We start from the raw sequence: 22,749 nt of genomic DNA, 5'->3' as shown, positions 1-22,749 counted from the left end.
AAAATCATCTGATTTTAAAATGCATACAATGACATGAACTATGAATACATAAACATACATTACTTTTAGATTACTATTGTGACTTCATAATAAAACAAACAAAAATGATGAGCTAGTATTAATCTTTCTCTGATACATGTATTGTGAACATTATGTAAATGCCAGTGTAGCTTTAAGGTAATTTTCATTAGACTGAGACGCAAGGCTTTACACGTCTGCACAGCAAAACCTGGAATCTGAACTACTTAGCATCTACTGTAACGCATAACAGACTGAAACTGATTTAGCTAAGTAGGAAGCAATCGGCTTGCATTTGTTAACACGTTAACGTTAGGTAGCTATGTGTGTGTATGTGTGTGTGTGTGCAGGGCACATTATCTACCTTTTCTCTCTTAAGAAGCCACTGTTTTATGTATGGTTGTTGTCAAGGTCCTCTTGGGTTTTAGAGTTAGTTCAGGCTGGGAGAAACCAGCACTACAGGACCTTTGATTTGTGTGCTATTTTGATTTGAGATGATCATCAATTGTTGATTTCCTTGTGTGGTCAAGGACTTTGTTACAGACCGTACAATATAACTTGCTGCTGTCCTTGTTAAGATCTGTATACTCCCACTCCCCATGTTTAGCTGATATATTTCCAACATTACTTTTTGAACTAATGGTTTTGGTGTAAAAAATCAAATAATTCTGAGTAAGACATTTAAATAATGAAAATCAACAATCATTTAATACTTCCTTAATACAAGAAGGAGCCTATTGAAAATTATATTGGGTCAGTTTAGAGCCTTATGCATGCATCAGGTGTGCTGCCTTGTTATTTTAGGACAGTATTATGTATATTCGAATCCATGTTTGTATTATGAAGTGATTTGGGAAGATTATAAATGACAGCATTAAGAAGCATAGCCTCAGGTATGAATTTGATAGCTTTTAAACACATTTCCCAGAGGAAAAAAAACTGTGAATTAAACCTAATGTGGTGTGCCTGTAAACAAGAACTGACATACTGGACAATGAATGGTCCGTAAACTCTTGGGATTCTTCAAGGCAGTATCACACACTACTAATTTTATGTTTACTTTTTTCTTTTTTTTCTCCATAGTTTCTCTCATAGAAACATAACCTCTTACTTCCACAAACAGTATTCATGATATGAAGTTAAACAGGCAAAAGTTCTTACACATTGCCAAAATAAATAATAATAAACAAAAATTTAAATATGTGAACAAGCTAATCCAACTAAATTGTCCTTTCAGTCTGTTCACTGGATATAGCTTTTGTCTCTCAGAAAATTCATTCAGAAAATGGAGAAGCAAATTTGTTGCTGTAACAAAAACATTTTGAAAAGTGCACTGACCCCCAAATTTGTATACATAGACCTTTTTAATGATATCTCTAGATATAAATGTAATATTTATGTTAAAGAATGGATGTTACAGTAACTGACAGACAACGGGTATTGAAGTGATAATGTCAATAATGTCAGTAAATAACGATAGGTTGCATATGCAACCGTGGTTATCTGAGAAAAGAAGCACTGCCCAAGGGGGAGGGGTTTTCAGCACGTGTACTGGAACGTATCAGACATTTGTCTATCAAAGCTGCCATTTATCCTTGTGCCCATCACTCAAACAGGACCCTTCCGCTTCCTGTTTGTATAAAAGGTAACGTCTGCACAAAGACTTCCTCTTTTTGCCGGGAGCTAGAACACCTGCGCGACCTTGCAACCCATGGGCAGTGCTTATTTTCTCAGATAACCACGGTTGCATACCTATCGTTATCTTTCGAGGAGCCGTACCAACTCTATGATAGAAACCACAGGGGCCCCTTGGGGCCACATCCGGGCTGCCCAGACATGAAGACCACACTTACGCTGAACTGGGAAGATATAAGGAATGGTGTATCCACGGGGCAACAAGAACCTTGTACCTACCGTGAAGCCTAGTAATAGCGGCCTCCTGGCTAGCAGGGCTAGGAGTGGGGCCAATACCAAGACCATACCATATAAGTCTCACCCTGTGCATAACATACAGCGGGCTAACCAGACTGGATAGCCACTGCTGGATAGTTCAATTAAATAATGGAACTATATACACAGCCGGGCAACAAGAACCAACTCAAGTGCCTTCCGCTGGACACAGCAGCAGTGGCCTCCAGCACATGTAGCATAGTTAGGGCGGGGCCACAGACTGCTGGCAACATGACCAATGTACTGCCATGCTGCCACACGCAGGACACAGGAGCAAGTTACACACTGCCGACCAGCAGCTAGTGGCAACAGATGCTCTACTGATGTCAGTAAATTAACTATATACACAGCGGGGCACAAGAGTAAACACAAATCTTCCCACTGAATACAGCAGCAGCGGCCCTCAGCACAGCTAGTTTAGCTAGGGTGGGGCCACAGGCCTGCTGACAAAGGAACTATGTACAATGGCGGGGTACAGGTGTAAAAACACATGCACTCCTGCCTACAGAATGAACTATATACAAGTCACAATCCGGTAGGAAGGGAAAACGGATCTACGTTGCTTTTCCCAAGCACACTCAACAGGGGCAGACAGGGATAGAAAGGCCAGACCAGTGCCTGATAGGCTACTGAGGCTCAACTGAAGCCAACACCGGATTCCCAATAGAAGGAACTGGGCCCGTCACATCCAGCCTATAGAACAGAACAAAGGTGTGTGGCGAGACCCAACTCACAACCGCACAGATGTCTGCCAGTGGGACGCCTTGAAAAAGGGCCCACGACATGGCTACACCTCGAGTCGAGTGGGTCACCAGGTGTTCAGGCAACGGGACTCCAGCCAACTTGTAGGCCATGGTAATGGTGTCCACAATCCAGAGCAAGAGGCACTGCTTCGAAAACGCCTGGCCCCGCGTCCGTGCTCCATAGGACACAAACAATTGGTCCGAGCGCCGAATGTCCTTGGTGTGCTCCAAATAGCACCTGAGAGCCCACACCGGTCACAACAGGTATAGCCTACTCTCCTCCTCCGAAGAGAAGGGAGGAGGATGGAAAGCCATCAACTCAATAGGCCTGTTGATATGGAAAGGAGACAGCACTTTCGTGAGGAACGCAGGATTATGCCGAAGCGTAACCCTGGAACCATCTCCCGCAAAATGGACTCACACCTGTAACTCGCTCACGTGTTTTGCCCACATGATTGCCAACAAAACGCCTTCTTCAGTGGCGCTAATTTTAGGTCAACTTACTGCAAGGGCTCAAATGGGGCCTTGGAAAGCACGTCCAGCACTACATCAAGGCACCACGTGTTCAGAGAAGGAGCGCGGGTAGGCCTCACCCTCAACACAAAAATGTGAGCCCGGAGGCTCACCATCAATCCTGACATGACATGAGGTGATGGTGGCCAAATAAACCTTGAGCATGGATGGGGACTTGCCCTGGTCCAACAGCTCCTGCAGGAATTGCAGAATGACACCTATATGGCAATTAAATGAGTCATGAGACTTCTCCTGACACCAAATTTGAAAAGTCCACCAGCGGTAGGAGTACTGCGACCTCGTAGAGGGAGCTCTCGCTGACTGAATTGTAGCATCTGACAGACGCCAAGTCATCAGGAGATCCCGCTCAGGGGCCAAGCCCATAACTGGAGCAGGCCCGGGTTGGGATGCCACAGTGTGCCCTGCACCTGAGACAGCAAGCCCGCCCACAGGGGAACCTGCCAAGGCTCTCCAACCAAGAGGGAGACCAGGTCTGCAAACCACAGTCTGCCGAAGTGAAGAGATCCACCTCTGCCCTGCCAAAGCGGCTCCAAAGCTGCTGAATCTACCAGCGGGTAGAGGCGCCATTCCGACACCGGGGGGCCTCGCTGAGAGAGGAGGTCCGCTGCCATGTTGGAGATGCCGGGGAGGTGGGCTGCTCTGATGGAGTGCAGCTGAGGCTGCGTCCATAGAAGCAGACGACGCACTAGCCAATATACTGTGTGCAACGAGAGACCTCCCTGCCTGTTGATGTAGGCAACCACTACTATATTGTCTGTCTGCACTAAAACATGACTGCCCCGAATTGCCCGCATGAAGTAATGGAGACCGAGGGCACAGCTCGTAATTCCAGGGTGTTGATATGGAGGGCCCTGATGGGCGCCGTCCAACTGCCCCGGACTCCCTGTCCATTGCAGACAGCTTCCCAATCTTGCTTGGAGGCGTCTGTTGTCAAAACCACTAGGTGGCAGATTGGCCCCAAGGGCACACTGAGGGGTAAAATTCGAAAGGCTCTGCCACCAACGGAGCACCTTCCAGCACACTCTGTTGCGGAGAGGATGCATCTCATGGGACCCGAACCACCACTACAGAGGCCTTAGATGAAGGAGGCCGAGGTGGAGGGTTTGGGACACAGCCGCTAGAAGGCCCAGCAGCCTCTGGCAAAGAGACACCCTGACGCGGACTATCAACCAGAAGAGGGAGAAACACGCGTGTATGGAGGCAACTCTCTCTGGCACCAGCGTGGACAGCATGACAATGGAATCGAGGCACAGTCTGAGGAACTGCGTCTGCTGAGTTGGCACAAGACAGCTCTTCTGTCTGTTGACCCGAAGGCCCAACTTGGAGAGGCAGTCGAGGATCAGGCTCGTGTGGCTCTGAACCTGCTCCCTGGAGTTCGAACAGACCTGTATGGGGGGGAGGGGGGTTGCCACATCCTCCCTCTGATCCACCTCCAAATCAGACCCCCCATGAGGGCTGAGGGAGATGATGTCATCTCCCTGGGTCGCCTGCTGACTGTCCTCCTCTGCAGAGTGGACAGACAGGTTCCCCTCAGACTCCATAGACACTGCCGCTGGAATGGCAGGTGGAGGAGGAGAAGGAGGTGGGGGAGGGTGGGAGGAGGGGGAGTTGCTCGGGCCACCTGCACAGCAAGTAGGGCACAGATCTGGTCCATCCTGGTGTTTGCAGCACTCAGGCCCCTGCACCGGTGTCTTGGAGGAGACTGACGGTGAGGAAGAGGAGGGGGAGGGCAGGGGTGGCACAGAAGCCCCAGCAGTCACTGGCCTGATAGAGGAGACAGAGGGGCTAAGGGCTAGGTGGAAAGCAGAATCCACTGAAGCCCCGCCCTCACTTGGAGAAGAGGACAGCCTGACGACATGGTGGCGACGCTGGCTTCCAGGACGTGACTGGGACCCTGCACGCTCCCGTGCGTGCTCCCATGCATGCACACACACGTGCGCCTTGAGCGGGGGTTTTGGGGGGCACAGTTGCTCCACCTCCTTGGTCTGGTCCCGGACAGAGGGGACAGACCTTGTCACCACTACTAGCAGGTAACGTGGGGTGGCCACACGTGGCACAGCAGCGGGGGCGGGAGGAGAAGGAACAGGCCGGCGGAGGAGCCCCTCTTGCGGGCGAGGTCTCTTAAGACAGACCGAGGCTTAGGCCGGGCGGCCAGCCTTGGCTATTACTGCTGCTGTGTGCGCTCCTGCTGTGGAGGAAAAAGTCCTGTGGACAAAAACCAACACAGCGAACTAGCCTGAATAATAATAATAATAATAATAATAATAATAATAATAATAATAATAATAATAATAATAATAATATTCATATTAAACGACTAGTACTCATGTGAGAGCCGAGATGAACCGAGGTGCTGACGGACTTCCGTAGTATAGATGGAACAAAACAGTGTGGCTAATTAAAATTAAAATAGCACAACAACACACAACTGTAGCTAATCGGTGGGTGGATGGTACTATTTGTACGACCAGCCAGCCGAAAAATGTAATTTCTGTTTTTTATTCACAAACACAGAAGCTCTCACCTGTCTTCATGAACCAAGGCATAGGGCAAAAAAAGGAAGTCTTTGTGCAGACGTCACCTTTTATTCAAACAGGAAGTGGAAGGGTCCTGTTTGAGTGACAGGCACAAGGGCCAATGACAGCTTTGATAGACAAATGTCTTCAATACGTTCCAGCGAGTGTGCTGAAAACCCCTCCCCCTTGGGCAGTGCTTCTAACTCGAAAGATAACAGAATAATATTAATAATTAAAAAAGAAAAGAAACCATCTTAAGAACTTCACTGATATTCTTGGTTATAGATAAAAGGTCTCACTTTCAAATAAGGCTTGGATGAATTCTGTACAGGTTAAGCTATAAAATATACCTGTTTTATATATGAAAGAAATGCGTCTGCTTCTTACAAATGTAGGAAATACGATTAATGTAGAGATTTCAATAAGCATTTTGAACTGAAATTTTGAGGTTGAACCTCCATTAATCTGTCACTATGGTGTTGTCATCAAATATAACAGCTTCACAGGGAAGAAATGTCCCTATTCATCTTTCAATTTCTGTGGCTTTTATACTTTTATGAAACATACACTGATGACTATAGCTCCTTTATGTCCTGCAGAATATCATGTCAGTTTCCTATTTTCACACGTTCCAGAGTAATAGCATCTCATTACTTCAGAAAAATAAATAAAATAAATGCATTATTCATGATGTTCTAAAATACAACTCCAAAGAAAGAAGAGAACAGGCCCTGGAACAGCAGCCGATGACAGCTTAATTATTAGTTTTCTGAGAGCACCACATTTCACTCCATTATTCTGGTTAAAAGCAGTCATAACACTAAGCTTTTTCTACAAAACAACATACAAATTAGTCTTTGGCCCACTTTAAAATTTTAACAATTGTCAGTATTTCTGGAGAACCTGAAGTGACAAATATGTACAAAATGTGGGATGTTCACGGAACACCCATAACGTATGTCTCATACATCTCATTACATTCAATTTAGTAACATAGCCAACAATGTTTATTCAACATCCCTGTTTAATAATTGTCAGTGAATTGCTTGTTGTGTGGTAGATAGCATTACTAGCATTACTGCCCCAGAGAGATAAAAATGAATATTTGCACACCAGTAATAAAAAGTATTGTATTGTGTGGTTACAGATTGATTAGAGTTTACCTGTATAAAAATTCAGTGATTCAGGAACTGTTTTTTGTTAAATAATATATGAATTTATGAAAACGAAGTGACATTCTTTTGCAGTCCCATTTTAGCGTACTTTCAGCACTTACTGAAACATGACGGAGGAATGGGGCAGTTCTGTGACTGAGCAGATGTGACTGCTGACATCCTGTTAGTTATTCAACTTTTTCACTTCAAGCTTTAGTAGAAATAAGAAACGAATAATGTGGCAGGAGTGTGTATTGTAACTGAAACTGAAACTTAAAGGAAGATAGCAATTATAGCATTACTTGCAGTTTTGGCCAGTTTGCACTTTACGTTGTTTTCTTTATAAATTATATATTATAATGCCTGCCTATTCCTAACAGACTTATTTGCATATATGACATTTGAAGAAACATTATAGGTGATAAACTACCTGCTGCAGGTCTAAACAGAAGCCTGTAGGTAGGATCATAATTGGAGCAAATGTATTTCAAAAATCATCACAATTTAATTCATTCCTTAACAAAGAGAGCTACAAAAAAAAAAAAAAAAAAAAAAACACTATGGGAATTAAGGTTCCAACCTCATTCTTGTGCATGATTTTGTGACAGCTGACCCGACCCGGAAAGGTAGTGTCTAGCCTTGGGCTTGCTGATCAGGGGTTTTATTTCTGTCCTAAGCCATTTAAGCTATTTCTGTTATATTTTTGAGAAGTGGCAGCGGAGTTATAGTCAAGCGATAATGATCGAGAAGCCCATCATTACTGTGAAATGAAAGGTCGACCTGCACTGTGAGCAGTAGAAGATTTCAGTCCAGGCATTTGTTCCTGATGGCAAGACCTTTTACTGCTCGGCTATTATGACTCATCCATTCAGCTGAGAAAAGTCTCTTCTGATAATGAGTAAAGCAGGCTGGGCAAGAGTTATGTACTGACCAAAAGCTGCAGTTATTTCAAAAAGAGATTACATTGTAATGGGGTTTATACTTTCTTTTATCTTGTCAACAGTATCACAGATGTTTATTTCACCAGACGCCTTACAGTGTATTTACAGTTGTTGAAAAGGTTCAAAACATAGTCTGATACAATGCAATGCAATATGCACCCCAGACTTCAGAAATAAACAAAAACTTGTCTGCCCTGGCTAATTAATTTGAATGGCTACTGACTATAGATACACCCATGCATACACTTATTATTATTATGTTTTATAAATCTTATATTTTCCCTAGTCCTTCGAATACACAGCAACATTTTAATTCAACAGATTGAGAGGCACAAAAAGATTTCCGAGACACAGGAAAATAAATGCTATATTCCAATGTTGTGCAAAGATTCGTGCAATATTAGAATATCTCACCTTTTTTGGGGAAATCACATTCTTTTGATCGGTCTCATTATGTTAAAAGAAATACATATTTATATATTAACCTAGCTCAAAATAATATGTATAGATATAGTAAACTTGCACATGAGACAAGTTTTAAAGGAAAAAAACAATTGAATTAGTGATGGGAACAAAGCTTGATCAGTATCGACCCATACATTAAAAAAATAAATAATAAACAATAAAAGGAAAACCGAGATATGAAACAAAGGTTTAACTGGTGTGTTTTAAACAATACATCACATGATTTATGATGGTCATCTACAGATTCTCTATAGATTCTCTGCAGCTGCTGACACTCAGAACAATTATATTCACAGACATTATTTACATTAATTAATCGTTTTGATGGAATATTTAGTAAAGCAGACACAAACTATTACGACAAGGGCGATATAAACAATATACTGTCCTTGTGCTGCTTTTCTTCACCTCTGTGCCCGAAAACCCCACCTACTTCATCCTTATGCAACATACAAACCCCCAATGTTACAATATTGACAGGTTTTAAGTACTCTCACTGTGACATTTCATTTATGTGGTGGATTTTCAATTACAGTACATTGCACAGGATTTTAGGCCTCACAGTATTTATCTCCTTTTGGATTAAGAAGAGATTTCCCACAGAATCCTACTTTGCAACAATTGAGCTAAAACCTACCAGACCTTTGCTGGAAAGAACCTGTACAGTTCAGTCAAATGGTAATTTGTTAATATTTAATTTGTTGGAGTCTTAAAGGACGAGTAAAACAGCATAATCTGAATTAAATAATAACATACCACCTGGTACATATTCATATAACAGATGTATTATTATTGTTTATAAACAAAAGAAAACTAGAGATCTGGAGAAAATAAACAATAACATATGACCTGGTTCCATCCTTTTTTCCTCAAGAACACGAGCCATAGACATTGTCGTCAAATCCAATTAAGCAGATCCCTATAATTTACACTTGGCAAAGTTAATTTAATTGAATAACAGAAATACAATACTTTTCCTTGTTTTGGGAAACCAACCCCCCAAAACATGTGTTAAAGCTAACAGTGATTTTACTTAAATAAATCAATTGCTGTTAGTGACTAATGTAGCTTTCAAAACACAATTGTAAGTGCCTGTGGGTTGCATTAGGAGAGTTTTAAGCTTTTCCCTCTTAATTTACCTCAAGGCACTAAAACATTGTAGTTGTGCAGTTCTAGGTCGTCCCATCTGTAAAATGAAAGGACAGTGACCTAAGAATGAACTACTCTCAGTCAAAACAAGCTGTTGAAACATCTGTTACATACATAGAAAATAATGAAATACTCACTGAATGAAATGCAAAATACAAACTGTACTTAATTTGTTAAATTCTATAAACTGTAAGCTGTGTGTGTATATTAATTACAATCATATCATTATTTTAAATCTTAAACTTCCCCTCCCTATGAAACCAAATGCTTTCCCCTCAACATATATAAATCCATTGTCTGACCTGTTTGCTTGTGACTGTTCTCTGTGAATTAGCCCTCATCTCTCCTGTCTGGACTGCATCTGTGCCCGTTTACTGCTCTAAGGGGTTTTCACACTGGACACGGTGCGGCAGGTCCCATTTCAATGGTGATGGGAGCACACCGCGGCGGAGGGTTTGAGTTAAGAAGTGCCAAAGCAGAGTGGCGGGCACGAGATGAAAATATTTTCAATTTATCAATGATTATTTTAATATTTAAAATTGATATGATATCTGGCAATACAATGAAAGCCAATAATAGCTATTGAGCAGCAGGTTGATACAGAAACTTTTCAGGATCGCAGATCGCCTTGATAATGAAAGAGTTCAAGAAACTTTAGCTTGGTGTAAGCAATATATTAAAGTAATAACAAAAAAGTATTATGTACCCTCAAATATTTTGTTATAAAAGAGACAGAGCTGTGACTAAATTGTACACATCCTTAACTTCAATCATTCCTGGTTGTAATTCGTAATACATCAAATTAAACTGTAGCTGGGATTAAATCAAAACTTTGACCCCCCCGCTAATAGAAAACTACAGAACTGTACTCAATTGCGGCTTCATTTTTACTAAGATGCCACTCTCTTTTAATCAGAAATGTAACTGCTACGATGTACAGGCTTGTAGTTTGCTATTAGCGGGTGGGTCAAAGTTTTGATTTAATCCGGCCCTGTCAGTGATATTCAATAAATGGTGGATTGGCTGATTAAAGCTCAATTAAAATAAGTAGCATAATATTAAAATTAATGTAGAAATGCACAATGATGCCGTCTCTGACCATATATATTAATAACATACACCGATCAGCCATAAGTGAATAACACTGATAATTTCGTTATCATGGCACCTGTCAGTGGGTGGGATATATTAGGCAGCAAGTGAACATTTTGTCATCATAGTTGATGTGTTAGAAACAGTAAAAATGGGAAAGCGTAAGGATGTGAGTGACTTTGACAAGGGCCAAATTGTGATGGCTAGATGACTGGGTCAGAGCATCTCCAAAACTGCAGCTCTTGTGGGGTGTTCCTGGTCTGCAGTGGTCAGTACCTATCAAAAGTGGTCCAAGGAAGGAAAAGCAGTGAACCGGCGACGGGGTCATGGGTGGCCAAGGCCCATTGATGCACGTGGGGAGCGAAGGCTGGCCCGTGTGGTCCGATCCAACAGACGAGCTACTGTAGCTCAAATTGCTGAAAAAGCTGTCCACTGCCGAAAGTGGGGGGATTATGATAGTGGTATCGGGGTTTAACAATATGTATGTAGGTCTGTGTATTATTTATTTTGTTTAAAAAAACATGTAGGCTCTTCTCCCTTCCTGATGTCATTTCATGGGTATTGCTTGGTGTGAAAAAGTAGACGGACCCGGCGACCAAAGATGGTGGAATAAGTGGCAAGGAGAGCAGAGTTTGTCACCAATAAACCTGTCATGTTAATTATTTCGAAGAGTCTACCTGAGCAATCAGGTATGTGCAATAACTTCTGGGTGAGTAAGACCAGGAACAAGAACTTTACTGGGGGAGGGGTTTCTGTGCCCTTCAATAGGAACCAGATAGAAACGTCACTCTATCAAAGCTGCCATTGGCCCCTGCGCACATCATTCAGAATAGGTCCCTTCCACTTCCTGTTCCTGTTCGTCCTCTTTTGCCGGGAGCTAGGAGTCCCGCACGACCTTGCAACCCTTGGGCAGTGCTTCCTTTTTCACTGATGTTACCATTAACAATAAGTAAATTAACAAATACATAAAGGCTAAATCTTTACTCGCTGTTACTGCTGTACAGTAAAAACTAAACATTATTTCTGGCTCGGTGAATGTGGAGTTTGTTTCCGATTACAAAAGAATCGAGACCTTCCGCTGTTCACATTCAAGTTTTCAAGCGAACCAAACTCAGTTATTTTGCCAAACGGACGGAGACCACCTCTTTCGGTGGTCTCAGTTCGTTTCGTTTGCCAATCGAAATCTGTTGTTAACACCCGTCCCCAAACAAACCGAACCGTACTGAATACGAAACAATCCTCTGGTGTGAAGAGCCCAGAGAGATAGATAGATAGATAGATGGATAGATATTATTACAAACGTATTTAAGTTAATTCATAGAGAAAACATATAACATATGCCCAGCTGTATAAATGGTAAAAATGTAAAAATAATGTGATATATTGTGATAAGGGTGTCTGCTAAGAAATCGAGTAATAATAATAATAGAATAATAAACATTTGAAATCCACTATAGATGTTTAAAATAAAGAACTGTTTTAAGGTAAAAGGAAAAAATAATCAGACTGCATCAGCTAATAGTTTAATATATTAGAGTTTGCAGATATCTGTCCTATGCCTATGTCTTCTTAATCCTGATGCAGGTTATCAACTAACAATATCCATTCCACTTAGCACAACACATTAAATCAATGCATCATTCAAAGAGATTCAGATGTTGGTGGGTGTGACACGAAATCAATTTAGTATTGAAGGACATGCCACACAATGTTCAAGTCTTATGTCAATATCAAGGACTGCAGAAAATAGCCTCTCCTTTTCTAATAATTTAAGTTTTAAAGATGATATGAACAAACACATATTGAATAAAAGCTCATAACACATTTGTATTTATCTTTATTTGTTTGCTATTATTAATATGATAAAGTAATTGTTTATCTACTGTAAATTATTAAATTATAATTGTAAATGCTAAATGTAATATCAGCCTATACTATTCCATTCTCACATCTCATAGTTCAATTATATTTTTAAAAGTGGTAGTCCTTCAGAATTTATTCTCTCACTATTTTGACACAAAGACTATTTAAAAATTGAAATCTGCTGTGATTGACAAAAAAACACCCTGTTCTGCATATAAATATCTTTAATATTTAATGACAAATTAATTATGAATTTGAAGTCCATTATGCAGTTCAATCAAAAACACAAGAACATCTGTATTTCACATGGTGCATCGTTAACAGCCTATTTAATGTGTTTGGGGAAATATAGCTGTAAATATATTGTTTACTCGTGTTATATTAACATGCTGTTTACACATTTTTAAATATCATTGAGATTAAGTACAATATTCTGCAACTCAACACCTAAGCATTACCATGGAAAGTTAACTGCAGATCCATTTCTTTTTAATTTTATATTTTAACGTTTGACAACGTGTATAAACATTATGTAGTTTAGATCAAAAATGTGTATTGCTTATACCCTCCATTCACATAGGGTTAATGGATTATTTATTTCCTAAACAACTATATTACCATTGTAAAGAAAAGCTGAGCAAGTTGCTAGTCATCATGGAATTTATGAAAATGAACATTGGCTGCTGTATGCATGTTGGCATGCTGCTATACTCACAATTAAATCTTCCTATTGATGAGATCATGAGTGTGTTATGTTTGCCAGGCACACTTATCTCTAACAGACATAGTGAGTAGCAGATCTATAAGTGATCAAAGATGAGTTGGAAATAAACAAATGGGAAAATAATGACTTCAACTGAGTTTTAAAAGGAGATACTTCATTCAGGTTGACAACACAAGGATAGCCAAGAAATTAACCTTTCCATCATCGCCTATTAAAACAAATAACAGGAAACTGATACTATCATAATCGGGCAGCTTATGGTTGAGTATGGGACATATAAATAAGACTGATTGGTGTGATCGTTACAAACATGAATCAACCTGTTACAATTTCTGTCTTTGCAGATGAATTCAGTCAGTCACTATTGTGTTATGTGCCTACTTTATCCACTGGAATCGCTTGACACCGAAGTATCTTTAAAAGCTAATATATGCAGGTCATGTTTTGACATGCATAAATATAGTTATAAAATAAAAAGCAGATGTATTGCTATAGAAATTATTAAACACTGCATTGTTTAAATTGCACTTTGCAGATATGCATTATATTATTGAATTACGGTGCATTATTTTTGAAGAATTTCCAAACTTGCACAATATTAATTAATGTTTTGATTTTTGTTTTATTATTAATATTATAATTATTCAAAACATTTAGGATCTAGACATAAGTAGCATACTCTAAATTGCCCTGTGTGTGTGTGTGTGTGTGTGTGTGTGTGTGTACAGTGCATCCGGAGTATTCACAGCGCTTCACTTTTTCTACATTTTGTTATGTTGCAGCCTTATTCCAAAATTGATTAAATTCATTATTTTCCTCAAAATTCTACAAACAATACCCCATAATGACAACGTGAAAGAAGTTTGTTTGAAATCTTTGCAAATTTATTAAAAATAAAAAACCAAAAAATCACATGTACATACAGTGAGGGAAAAAAGTATTTGATCCCCTGCTGATTTTGTACATTTGTCCACTGACAAAGAAATGATCAGTCTATAATTTTAATGGTAGGTGTATTTTAACAGTGAGAGACAGAATAACAACAAAAAAATCCAGAAAAACGCATTTCAAAAAAGTTATAAATTGATTTGCATGTTAATGAGTGAAATAAGTATTTGATCCCCATCAATCAGCAAGATTTCTGGCTCCCAGGTGTCTTTTATACAGGTAACGAGCTGAGATTAGGAGCACTCTCTTAAAGGCAGTGCTCCTAATCTCAGCTCGTTACCTGTATAAAAGACACCTGTCCACAGAAGCAATCAATCAATCAGATTCCAAACTCTCCACCATGGCCAAGACCAAAGAGCTGTCCAAGGATGTCAGGGACAAGATTGTAGACCTATACAAGGGTGGAATGGGCTACAAGACAGTCTCCCTCGGTCTGGGGCTCCATGCAAGATCTCACCTCGTGGAGTTTCAATGATCATGAGAACGGTGAGGAATCAGCCCAGAACTACATGGGAGGATCTTGTTAATGATCTCAAGGCAGCTGGGACCACAGTCACCAAGAAAACAATTGGTAACACACTACGCCATGCAGGACTGAAATCCTGCAGCGCCCGCAAGGTCCCCCTGCTCAAGAAAGCACATGTACAGGCCCGTCTGAAGTTTGCCAACATCTGAATGATTCAGAGGAGAACTGGGTGAAAGTGTTGTGGTCAGATGAGACCAAAATCGAGCTCTTTGGCATCAAATCAACTCGCCGTGTTTGGAGGAGGAGGAATGACCCCAAGAACACCATCCCCACCGTCAAACATGGAGGTGGAAACATTATGCTTTGGGGGTGTTTTTCTGCTAAGGGGACAGGACGACTGCACCGCATCAAAGGGACGATGGACGGGGCCATGTACCATCAAATATTGGGTGAGAACCTCCTTCCCTCAGCCAGGGCATTGAAAATGGGTCATGGATGGGTATTCCAGCATGACAATGACCCAAAACACACAGCCAAGGCAACAAAGGAGTGGCTCAAGAACAAGCACATTAAGGTCCTGGAGTGGCATAGCCAGTCTCCAGACCTTAATCCCATAGACAATCTGTGGAGGGAGCTGAAGGTTCGAGTTGCCAAACGTCAGCCTCGAAACCTTAATGACTTGGAGAGGATCTGCAAATGTGTGTAAACCTGGTGGCCAACTACAAGAAACGTCTGACCTCTGTGATTGCCAACAAGGGGTTTGCCACCAAGTACTAAGTCGAAGGTGTCAAATACTTATTTCCCTCATTAACATGCAAATCAATGTATAACTTTTTTGAAATGCGTTTTTCTGGATTTTTTTGTTGTTATTCTGTCTCTCACTGTTAAAATACACCTACCATTAAAATTATAGACTTATCATTTCTTTGTTAGTGGGCAAACGTACAAAATCAGCAGGGGATCACTGTAAGTATTCACAGCCTTTTCTCAATACTTTGTTGAAGCACCTTTGGCACCAATTACAGCCTCAAGTATTTTTGAGTATGATGCTACAAGCTTGGCACACCTATTTTTGGGCAGTTTCTCCCATTCTTCTTTGCAGGACCTCTCAAGCTCCATCAGGTTGGATGGGGAGTGTCGGTGCACAGCCATTTTCAGATCTCTCCAGAGATGTTCAATCGGGTTCAAGTCTGGGCTCTTGCTGAGCCACTCAAGGACATTCACAGAGTTGTCCTGTAGCCACTCCTTTGTTATCCTGGCTGTGTGCTTAGGGTCGTTGTCCTGTTGGAAGATGAACCTTCGCTCCAGTCTGAGGTCCAGAGCGCTCTGGAGCAGGTTTTCATCAAGAATTTCTCTGTACATTGCTGCATTCATCTTTCCCTCGATCCTGACTAGTCTCCCAGTTCCTGCTGCTGAAAAGCATCCCCACAGCATGATACTGGCCACTCTATCATACAGGCCTGATTGATGGAATGCTACAGAGATGGTTGTTCTTCTGGAAGGTTCTCCTCTCTCCACAGAGACACGCTGGAGCTCTGTCAGAGTGACCATCAGATTCTTGGTCACCTCCCTGACTAAGGCCAGGCGGCCAGCTCTAGGAAGAGTCCTGGTGGTTCCAAACTTCTTCCATTTATGGATGATGGAGGCCACTGTGCTCATTGGGACCTTCAATGCTGCAGACATTTTTCTGTACCCTTCCCCAGATCTGTGCCTCGATACAATCCTGTCTCGGAGGTCTACAGACAATTCCTTGGACTTCATGGCTTGGTTTGTGATCTGACATGCACTGTTAACTGTGGGACCTTATATAGACAGGTGTGTGCCTTTCCAAATCATGTCCAATCAACTGAATTTACTACATGTGGAATCCAATCAAGTTATAGAAACATCTCAAGGATGATCAGTGGAAACAGGATGCATCTGAGCTCAATTTTGAGTGGCTTTTTGTGTATTATATTTTTAATACATTTGCAAAGATCTCAAACAAACTTCTTTCACGTTGTCATTATGGGGTATTGTTTGTAGAATTCTGAGTAAAATAATGAATTTAATCCATTGTGGAATAAGGCTGTAACATAACAAAATGTGGAAAAAGTGAAGCACTGTGAATACTTTGTATAGAATACAATGTGAATACAATGTTAGAAGCTTGTCAGTTGACAGTTCTGTGCTAGTTTCAAGGATTTGGTCTTTTATTTTAGTCTAAATGTTGAACTTCATATGCAGAATAAGGCATATGTTGTTTTCCATCTGATAAATAGTGCCAGGTTGCATACCATCTTGCCTGTGTGAGAAAAAAAAAATCACACTTTTGTCTTTTAAAATATCAATTACTGTGTTTTCTTTTTTGTTGTTTATTTGTTTTTTTAATACAGTTAACAGATCCAAACCCATCCAAAATCTGTCATCTACAGTCCTTACTAGGGGCCAGATTAAATCATAAATGTAACCGCTGTGATGTACATGTTTGTAGTTTGCTATTAGCGGGTGGGTCAAAGTTTTGATTTAATCCAGCCCAACGATGGCTCATGAAGGTACAGAAATCTTACGTTCCGCGCTGTAAATCAAAAGCATTAATCTACCCGTTGAAACAGAATTACAAACATGTACTTTGTAGCGGTTACAAATATGAGTAGAAAAAAAAAAAAAAAAAACGAAAGCCGCCATTGATGACAGCTGTGTATTTTGTATTTTGTATGTCTTTGCAGACAACCTTATCCAGGCGTTATCTATTAGCCGGTGGATCAATGCTGATATCTTCGGTTATATGTGAATACCAGAACAATGCTAGTCTCTTATTCAGGGACGCTTTACATCAGCGTTTACTTGCATGTGCACTTTGCACTTTGTATTGCTCTGTTTTGTAAGACTACCAATAAATAAATAATCATATCATATAATATAATAATAATAATAATAATAATAATAATAATAATAATAATAATATGTGTAGCGCGGTGCATTCAATAAAAACTGACCCACTGGCTAATACAAAACTACAAAATGAACATCATAGTGATCAGGGATGGGCAGTATTTATGATATATGTATTTAAAATACGTATTTCAAATACAAAATAGGATTTTGTAATTTGTATTTGATAGGATTGATGGAAATGGCTTAATATTTTGTATCAAAATACTTTAGTGTTTTGTATTTTGTAGTTTAAAAATACTGTAAAATACTTTGTGAGAAGTCTACATGATGACATCATATAAATGCTGCCTCTGATTGGTGCCTACTTGCCCAGACTTGTTGAGATCAGAACAGAAAATTGATCCATACCCGAAGAAGAAGGTCAAGGTGAGAAACATGTAGGTTGCCAGCTTTCCATCGATTTTTTGCATAAATTGCTACAATTTTTAACAGTTCATGTTAAGTTTTGGTGTTCGTTTTAGTAGCCTAGGCTAAATCGTTTACCAATTTATGTAATGTTCTAGCTAACTATTTGACCCAGGTAGCAGCCCTTACAGTTACCATTAGCTTACTACTTTCAGCCTATGTTAAGTTTTCGTGGGTTGTGCATGAAAAAAATAAAAGTAATTCAGTGTTGTACAATATTACATTTTAATGCCACGATATGGTGTCAACCCATCCATAACTCCTTGGCAAGCTCTGTTGCTACTTTCTGATTACGTCTCTGGCTACATTTAAAATCAAAACATATTGATCATTTAATAATTGTTGACAAAGTGCTAAAATGTTTGTTTTCAACCTTCAAATAGGTGTCCAATGATTGAATGGTAAATGATTGTACCCTAATTGAAGTAAATGTTTAGTAGGATCATGATTTTGCATACCATTGCATGAATGACTGCCTGACACATAATTTATTATATTTATGATTAACAATAAAATGATTAATTACTTAGAAACTAGTTGCTATTAATAAAGGTGCCATCAGTTGTCTTCTTATGAATGACTTGTTTGTCATTGAGTCAGTGTTGCTGATGAAAAGTAGGCCCTTCATTACCAAACACCAAGTAACTAAATTAGGATACAATTATGAGTCATTAGCAAACTGTTAGTTAAACATTAAACTGTTGGTTACTTTAAAACTAACCTTCATCTGGGTGATCACAGGGATATGTGAATATTTGATCTGTTAACTGGTTGCATATGTCAGATTTATTGCACAACTCGTTAGGCAGAGGAAAGCTGTTGCTTTCAAACATTGTCTACTGAGTCAGTTTACTGGTGAAGGGATGGATAAAATAGGCCGATAGAAGGAAGGTTTGCAAAGTGATTTCATGCTCCCTTAAAATACAAAAATACAGTAGTTTATTTTGATACATGGTGTGGCTGCTGTATTTTGTTGTTTATTTTGATACACTTAAAATTTAGGTATTTGGTATCTTATTTAAAAATACATTTTGATGTATCTTTACCCATCCCTGATAGTGGTTACATTAATTATTAGAATAAACGATCAACTGAAGAATTAAGCCGCAACTGTGCTGTAGTTTTGTATTAACAGGTGGGTCAAAGATTTGATTTAATCCGGCCCCTAGTTTGCCTGCATAATGTCGGTTGATGTGTGATTGTTCACTGGATGGGTCCCATTGTGATATGTGGTTGTGAATAGTGAAGCAAATATATATTTGTGTCAAAATCTGCATGGAGATACTGATATAAGCTGTTTGACTCCGAAATGAATCGCTCATTTCAGGTATTTAATTTTATACATTTTCTAGTGGAGGACCCCCAGATTCCGGCCGTGAACCTTTTTGCGTACATCTTTGTAGCAATTATACAGCTGCTGACAGCAGTGTAATTTGATTTAGTGTTCGTGTCTTAAAAGTCGCCTTCACTCCCAAATACACATATAGCCCACGGGCGTTGCTAGACCCTATTTAGTGGGGCTTCAGCCCCCCTATATTTTATGTCACGATCCAAGACAAACGAAGCAACGGAGAACACCGTCCAAACTCCGCCCCCATTACGCCATTTTTAGAAATACCGTTTTCCAGCCCCCCTATAACTGTCAGTCGAGAAACGCCCCCGAACAGCCTATAGAGAGAGATGCGTGAATTGTAGAAATCTGTACTGTCCCAACATTGGGTACAAAATGCATCAATCAAAATCCACATTCAATCCATGGTGAGTGTGTTGTATCCAAATGTATCATGGATGGAAACACCCCCCTTATACAGGGTATAGGCTGAATATACATCATTGTAGTGAGTACGAGTGAGGTGTAACTCGATAGTAAGCACTTTTCCAATTAAAGATCTGATAAGAAGGAATCAATTGCTAAGACATGAAAGGAAGAACGCAAGAGCAGAATAAACGAGTTAAACAAGTCATTAACGAATGACATTAACCAAAACGAAACATAACGAACACTGACACATTGCTGAACAAAACACAATATAAAATTACATTCAATATCAACATATTTTCTCTCTGTGCATGAATAATAAGCAACATTTCATTTATGTGGATGTTGGGCGCAACATCTAATGTATTATTAGCACACTGTACACCAGTTATTTCCACTGAACACACTAGGGTTGGCAGTGCTCCGGGTTTGCTGGCTCCAGCTCCGGAGTGGCTCCAGAGGTTCAGCTCCAGCTCCAGGCTGGCTCCAGAGCTGATGGAGGCCCCCTGCTCCAGCTCCAGGCCGGCTCCAGCAGCCCCAGCTCCAGCTCCAGCTGCTTTTAACCAGCTCCAGCTCTGGAGCCACAAAAAACAGTGCAAACTAGGATGCGAACGTTATAAATTATGATTCCTTTTTTAATTCCTTTATGTAAATAACTGTTTACCAAAAACAAAACATTAAAAACAAACATCTGTTTAACCATTCAAACATGAAATAGTAGAAAATTGTAAAGATGTCTGTGGCAATTAGGGTTGCCAGCTGGCCAATATTTTAGTGGACGTTCATATATTTGTACACTACATGGCCAACAGTATGTGGACACCCCTTCTAATTAGTGTATATGGTATGTGGGAGACTCTGAGTGGAGGAAGATTCTATGGTCCGATGAGACCAAAATAGAGCTTTCTGTCATCAACGCTAAGTGCTACATTTGAAGCCCGGACCTCAATCCAATTGAGAATATGTGGAAAGAGTTGAACATTGCTGTTCACCAAAGGTCCCCATCCAACTTGATGGAGCTTGAACAATTTTGCAAAGACAACTGGACAAACATTGCTGTGTCCAGATGTGCAAAGCTGCTAGAGAATTTTCCACAGACTCATGGCTGTAATTGCTGCCAAAGGTGCCTCTACCAAATATTGACTGAAGGGGTGATTACTTAAACATTCAATTATTTTCTGTTTTGTGTCTGTAATTAATTTAGAAAAAAATGCAGATCATATTTTTCACTTTGACATTATGGAAATTTTCAGTGTTGATCAGTGTCAACAACTCCTGATTAAATCCATTCTGATTTCATGTTGTAACACAATGACATGTGTAAAAGACCAAGAGGGGTGAATACTTTTGAGAGCCGCTGTAAAATCAAGCCACACAGCAATCTCCTTAAACAAGCATTGGCAGTAGAATGAACTTTACTGAGAGCTCAATGACTTTCAATGTGGCACCGTCATATGATGCCACCTTTCCAACATGTCAGTTTTTCAAATTGCTGCCATGCTAGAGCTGCCCTGGTGAGCTGTAAGTGCTGTTAAGAGGAAACATCTAAGAGCAACAACAGCTGCGAAGTGGTCGGCCACACAAGCTCACAGAACGGGACTGTTGAGGGCTGAAGTACGTAGCGCATCAAAAGTATTTAGTTGGTTGCAACAATCACTTTTGAGTGCCAAACTACCTCTGGAAACAACATCACCAGAAGAACTGTTTGTCAGGAGCTTCATGAAATTGGTTTCCATGGCTGAGCAGCCGCACAAGCCTAAGATCTCCATGCACAATGCCAAGCATTTGACGATCTCTGAAGTGATGAATCACGCTTTACCATCTGGCAGTCCAACGGAGGAATCTGGGTTTGGTGGATGCTAGGAGAACGCTACCTGCACGAATGCATAGACCAACTATAAAGTTTGGATGAGGAATAATGGTCTCAGGGCTTGGCCCCTTAGTCCCACTGAAGGGAGATCTTAATGCTACAGCCTACAATGACATTCTAGATGATTTTGCACTTTCACATTTTTGTCAACAGTTTGGGGAAGGCCCTTTCCTGTTTCAGCATGACAATCCGTGCACAAAGTGAGGTCCATACAGAAATAGTTTGTCAAGATTGGTGTGTAAGAACTTGACTGGCCTGTACAGAGCCCTGACCCCAACCCCATCCCCAACCTTTGGGATGAATGGAAAAGCTGACAGTGAGCCAGGCCTGATCGCCCAACATCAGTGCTCGACCTCACTAATGCTCTTGTAGCTGAAATCCCCTCAACAATGTTCCAACATCTGGTGGAAAGCCTTCCCAGAAGAGTGGAGGCTGTTATTGCATCAAAGGGGGGAACAACTCTATATTAATGCCCATGATTTTGGAATGAGCAGGTGTCCACATACTTTTGGCCATGTAGTGTATGTACTTTGACTCCCTGTCCAGTATTGTTGGAAGATGTCCGGTTATTTTAAGTACTGTAATCTATTGAATATGTCGTTAAAAATGATATCAGTGTACAATTTGCCCTCAACCGATCCCCACCCATCGTCATCTAATTGCCAGCACTCCCTCTAGGTTGACATTTCGCAAACCCCCCCCACCAGGGGTCCGGTATTTTCGTATCTCAAAAGTGGCCAATGAGGTGCAGGGAGCATGACTCTGCATGTGACCTTAACTCCCTGGCAACCAACTTTTGGACATACTAGTCAGGACACTTCAGATTTTGGTTGGAATAAAATAATTTGGAAATTAAAATGGACTTTACTTTTTTTGGAAGTGGTTTATGAGAGATGCCCTGAGATTATAGAATCACTTCTAGAAAGTGAGAGGTGTGAAAAAGTGAAGGTGTCATATAATTACAATTAATAAAAAAATATGTATTATGTAATAATAGCTGTAGTGGGAACTGATCTTATTTTATAACCCCCAACACACAACAATACCTATGAAGTTACTATATTTTGTTAATTTAAGAAAACTGGACTTAATATCTGGGTGAGTTTAATGGAGGGGGGAATGAGTGGAGCAGCTCCATGACCTCAGCTCTGGCTCAAGGCTCCGGAGCGTGGTTGCATAAACATAGACAAATTCTTTGTCTTAGTATGATAATAA

General features: G+C 40.5%; 1 protein-coding gene across 1 annotated transcript in view; it reads right to left on the bottom strand.

Annotated features, from left to right (window-relative positions):
- LOC136715967 (catenin alpha-3) overlaps positions 1-22,749 on the bottom strand; it is a 592,813-nt gene that overhangs the window by 80,779 nt on the left and 489,285 nt on the right. The window lies entirely within an intron of this gene.

Source organism: Amia ocellicauda, chromosome 20 (genome assembly GCF_036373705.1).
Source record: "Amia ocellicauda isolate fAmiCal2 chromosome 20, fAmiCal2.hap1, whole genome shotgun sequence".
NCBI classification, from domain to species: domain Eukaryota; kingdom Metazoa; phylum Chordata; class Actinopteri; order Amiiformes; family Amiidae; genus Amia; species Amia ocellicauda.
Note: the sequence above shows the minus strand (reverse complement) of the source record. Positions and strands in the feature narration are given on the sequence as shown.